Consider the following 6,000-nt stretch of genomic DNA (forward strand, 5'->3'; position numbering starts at 1 on the left):
AAGACCCAGTCTTTAAGGTTGTCACGTAACTCTCTGTTCTTTCACCTGCTCTAATCAAATGGTGAAAAGGTTTAACTCTTGGAGATTTCTACCTCCTCATGACTATAATATTCATAGCAGACTTGTGAGTTCCATGAACACAGATATACCTATATTCAAAAAATAAGTGCATTCCAAAGCCAACTCATCGATCTTTCCATTTATCCACTCTTGCTTTTGCTGTTTCCTTCTATGAATGTGGATAACCAAGAGCTGACTTTAGAAACTGTTTACATTTTGGCTTCCATGCCTCTGGAGTAGGATGAAAATATCTAATAATATTTTTCCTCTGGTGGTGAGATGTCAGACTATATTTGCACAGTCTGCATCTCCCAGGCTGGCCTGGAATGTTGGATAGCAGTGTTGCAGAAAGAGCAGCGTGTACACACAGAAATGCAGCCTTCCCTAATTGACCCCCTCGGACCTGATGTATGCTTTGTTCCTCAGCTTCTTGGTACTTAGGTATCCAGTTTGCATTCTGTTCCACTGCATTTTGTACTCACTTATATACTGTATTTTTGTCGGGCTTTTTTTCCCCTCGTAAACAGATTTTTTAAAAATCCAATCTGTGAAAATAAAAAAATTAATAATAAATACTGCCATGTTTGTTTTGCTTTAAAATTGTAAAGGATAAACTATAAGATACTTCTTTCTATTTAGTTTTCCGAATACAATTAAAATTAAAGCTGACTTGCTAAAATTGAATTTACACTCAGTTTTTTCCGTTGTACAACTCTTGAAGAAAAGACACTAACCTTATGTGTTATGTAACTTCATCTGCCCTGTGAGCCCTCATACAGGCCCTGCTCTAATTACTTTTTAGACCTCCCTGCTGGAGGAGATGATCTGCCCCTTTGTCCCTCAGGACACAGTATTGATGGCTTCACTTCTAAAGGCAGCTATCAGAAACCAAAATCATAGACATGTGGATTTTCTCAGAAGCCTTTAATGAAACTTGGGTTTTCACCTCTCATACCAAAATAAGCAAGGGAAAAAATAGAAATCAGCCCAACAGTACTTTAAAATTGATTTTTGTATTTATCTTCTAATGCAAATGCCAGAGAAAATGCCTGCTTCCTGGGTTTGTTTAGTTGTTTTTTTGCCTGAGGTATCTTCATGTCAGTTTTTGACCCACAGCACTTTCGACTGCATAAAGAACTCTAAACATAAGCATTGGTAATAGAAATGCTGACACAACCCAACTGTCACCCCTGGAATATGTCATTGAATGTCTGCACACATGCCAGGATCCCGTACTTGGGGTAAGTGAAGAATAAGGCCACTGTTCAGTTTCCAGCGTCTAACAGGGGGAGAGTATGGAGGTTGGTGCCCTCTGTTTCTCATCTCCCCCCCTTTCATCATCTCCCCCCACACACCGTGCCCTGGGGAATGGTCACAGCTTAATTATCTTTTGTTCCAAGGCCAATTAGACCTTCAGAGGGTACAGTGTGTGTTGCCATCCCTCATGCTGTCATGAGACTCTGTCCTGTGATCAAGTGTTTTCAAGTCCGTAGAGAAAGGAGGACTGACAATGTTGGGCCAACATAACATGAAGAGTCTGTGTACCATCAAACGCGAGCTTGGATCTTGTTTCATCAGGGGAGGAATATGATTTTCACAGCAGTCTGGTGCATTAAGAACAATATACAGAATCACGTAGTGAGTCTGTTATATTTGACTCTGTTGATGGGATTTGCGTATGGAACATCAGTTTCCTCTACAGATGTAATTGAGTACATATTTACCGTGATATGAAAACTGCAAGCATATGTAGGGTGTGTGTAATGTTAAATTTTAAGAAACGTAATGAAGAGGAAAATCAGAGAAAACCTGAAAATATGCAAATAATGAAATTATTAATTTGAATTTTTTGCTCAAGATATATGTGAAGCAGCTATGCCCTCCATAATACTCTGTGGAAATACAACAACAGATAGATGATCTTAATGTGTTACCATCTTCCTTTTTGGATTAATTTTTTAATAGAGCCATAATGCCTGATGGGCGGTTCCTAGGGTCTGGCGTGTGGTTCAGGAATGCTCTGTCGGTTACAGCTTCTTCCCTCAGGGCTCTGAGTGGTGTCTGGTGTCAGTAGGTCTGAGGGCCCCTTGTATTTCTTAATATAAAGGGAGTAGAGTGTTTTCCCCCAAAGCCTGGCTGACGGTTACTCCTGGGGAAAGAAGAACAGTCGGGCTAAACTGACCAGAAATATCTGGAGGCACGAACACCTCGTTAGTGGAGGTCAGCAGGTCAGGCGGTAACTGCTCAGAGCGTCATTCTTGGGCAGCTGTGGGATTACCATGGTATAAATTGGCTTCGGGGGACAAATCGATCAACCAAAAGAGGTTTAACGATTTTTAGTGTTGAGTTACAATAAGGGTTCCGACTTTCTGGATCCAATGAGGGGATGCGTGGCAGTCGACTCTGCTTAATTCTAGGCTATGCGTCCCCCATCCAACCCCCAACACCATTTTTTGTTCCCAAGGCTGCCTTAGCCTAAAACAGCTTTTGGTCTTTGCTGTCTGGGAGTTAGAAATCCACAATGGCAGTGAACATTACTCTTTCTCCTAGTGAGCCCGTCGGCTTTGTCCTCTCCTCTTCTTGGCCTCTTCTACACTCTTGCACCAGTGACACCTCGGGACCCTCGCAGCCTCGGGGCGCCTGGGTGAGATTCCTCCCAGACCATCCGTGATCTGCGGGTCCAAGCCCAGCGCCCCAGCCTGCCTCGCCTTGCTTTCTCCTTCTGGAATACCACCCACCTGCCTGCCCACAGAGGGAGACAATGAGACTAATGAGAAAGGAATGGGAACCAATGGGGAGAAATGCACTGAATCCTCTGGACTCCTTGGAGAGAGGTGTTTGTTCAGGGCATTATTCATATTTTTGCGGGGAAGAGCAACATTGATTTTTTTTCATCCAAGAGCCATTCTGCCTTTGCACGGAGTCACCAGACCACTGAACCTTCCTCTTTTGTAAATGGGCAAAGTGCCTCACCCATGGCCTAAGAGTACGGGCTTTGAAGCTAAATTTTTTATTTCCAGCTCCAGGCATGAATTGTTGCTTCATTTTGCAGGTGACTGGGAGATCTTCTATTCACTGGAATCTGTCTTGGGTAATACTGCATTATTTTAAATTTTCTCTCTGGGGCTTGGTGTATGAGTTCGCCAATGTCAAGCACATACTCCATTATGCATAGAATGCTCTGCACGGGCTCCAGGCTGCAAACCTACCACGCTGCTGTGTTTAAAATTTTCCTTTGCAGCCCAGCCAATCAGGTGTCCGACTAAACCTTGAAGCCAATTAGTGTGTTTCACAGAGCCAGGTGCAGAGCTGCCAGGTAGCGCCTGCAAGTGAGTTGCATTGCTCTGATGGGATCTGCACATGTTTGGCTCTATATGAAGATGTTTTCACTTGACATGGAGTCATCTTTGGTCTTGTTCTCCAACCACTCCACTAAGCAGACACACCCACACATGTTACCAATTTGATCCGCTTTCAGAGGAGGATGGTACCTAGTCTTTCTCTTCCTGCTGCTAATATTTATGCTGATACCCCTTGGGAAACTGTATTCTCCCATCCAAAGTTCTTTCAGAGGGGAGAGGACCACAAATCTTCATTATTATCAGGGCGTTTTCTGATAACACTGCATGTCTAACTTAAATTAGCCCATAAAGATTTATTTGAGAATTTTGTGCTTTCTTTTTCAAAAATATGTTTGAAGATGGCAATTTTTCTCAAAAAAAGAACACACCTGAGTTCCTGTAATTTGGGGACTGAAGACATGGGCTCTGGTCCTATAGCTCTGCAGCTAATGAGCTGTGTGCCTGGGCAAGACACAGCCTTTTCTGAGCCACTTGGATTCACTATTCTCTAATGAGCATGGAATCTGTAGAAGCAGCACATAGACCTAAGTGTAAATCCCTGATCTACTTTCTATTAGCAGAGTGACCTGGTCGAAGCTTTGTAGCCTCTCTTTTGGTCTCCTGACCCATAAAATGGGTATAATAATATGTACCTCAAAGGGTAATTTGGGGAGATTAATGATTTCATAGATACAGATATACCAGATTAGTGCCTGTACACGGTAGCTTTTCCAAAAATGTTCATTTTTACTTGCCTATCTCTTTGGCTTTGCTGGTTTTTTATTTCAAGTACTATACAGATATTACAACAATAAGTGGATTTTTAAAAATAATGAATACCAATACAGTTGACCGCTGAACAACGGGGGTCAGGGGCACCAACCCCCATCCACCACCCCACCCCACAGTGGAAAATCCTCATATAACTTTATAGTCAGCTTTATACAACTTTATAAAGTTGTATAAAGATTTAAATTCTGGCTCATATACTTACTTGCTGTGTGGCTTTGGACAAGTTATATAGCCTCTATGAGTCCTCAGTTTCCCTATCTGTAAAATGGGGATCGTTTCACTTACTTCACACAATTGCGGTGAGGATGAAATAAAGTGATGCGTGTAAAACATCAAGCACGGTGCCTGGTGCCTAACTCCACAACTGTGCACATAACCGATTTCTTTTCACTAAGCCAGTGATTCTCCACTTTGGCTGTTTCTTGGAATCACCTCTGTAGCTTTTACAACTCCTAATATCCAGGCAGCACCCCAGACCATCAGACTTTCTGGAGTGGGAGCCAGGCAACAATTTTTTAAAGCCCCTCTGGTATTTCCATGTCCAGCCAAGGCTGAGCATCCCTGCGCTAGATGCACCCTGTGTGTCTCAGCCTGTCTATACGGGCTCAGCAGGAGCACAGCTCAAGAAGGCGGCAGGACTGAGGTCCAAAGGGTGGTGTGGGAGGGACTCTGGGAGCTGCTGGCAGGGCTGTCCCCAGGGTCTGAGTGATGTTAATCACCCTGGGGCCTCTCCTTTTCCCACAGCATTTTTATCTAAGTGAAGCCAGCTTAAAATGGAATCCTGGGGGAGCCTAGAGAGGAATCATGTGCAGAGCAGGTAGCTTAAGGAGAGATGGTCAGCAGAAGGGGGAAGAGAGAGCGAAAGGAGATGGTGAGAGCAAGCTTACACCCGCGGGTCCTGACCGAGAAGGCACTCTGACCTTCAGGACAAGATAGCCAGAGTTATCTCCTTCTCCTAAAGGAGTCAAATCAACAGTGGGAAGTGCAGTGTGGTCAGTCCCAGAACCAGCAGCAAAGGTGTCACTGGAGAGCTAGTTTAGAAGCGCAGACTCTCACACTCCCCCCACAAATCTTCTGAATTAGAATCACTAGGGGTGGGGCATAGGACTATGCATTTTAACAAGGTTCCCAAGTGATTACATGCTCATTAAAGATGGAGAAGCGCTGCTAAAGCGAAAACAGAACAAGCTTTAGAGGCAAACGGTGCTTCTGAAAGAGTTCTAGCTCTTTCACTTAATCTGTGATCTTTGAAAATTTACTTAACTTCTCTAAACTCCTGTTTCCTCATCTGTAAATTGGGAATGAAAGAATTTACCTTAATCATAGACTGCCAAGGGAATTGTGGATGGAATACAGGGGTTCCGTGGACTTGGATAGGAAAAAAAAGTCATTTTTATTTTCACTAATCTCTATCTGAAATCTAGCATGCCCTTCAATTATGAACATAGGCAAGAAATCACAGTAGCATTAGTAGCCCATAACTGTCAGCAGTAGAAATCACAGATATTTTCATATCACATTACAGTTCTCTGCAATTAGATATTTACAGTATCTCTACATATCATTTGTGTTCATCTACTTCAAAATTATAGTTTTTAGACTTGCCAGATCTCAATACTTAATGTATTAATAATGAGGCACATACATTATCATAAATGTGTTTTAGTTTTATAAAAACTAATTTATTTTAAACAAATTGGTTTCCTTTGTAATTTTATTTTTTATTGCCTGCATTTGAAAACTATTCTGAAAAAGGGTCCAGAGGTTCAAGGCACAAAAAAAGTTTAAGAGAAGTCTCTCTTGCCTT

The sequence above is a fragment of the Balaenoptera acutorostrata genome, chromosome 18 (genome assembly GCF_949987535.1).
Source record: "Balaenoptera acutorostrata chromosome 18, mBalAcu1.1, whole genome shotgun sequence".
NCBI lineage: Eukaryota > Metazoa > Chordata > Mammalia > Artiodactyla > Balaenopteridae > Balaenoptera > Balaenoptera acutorostrata.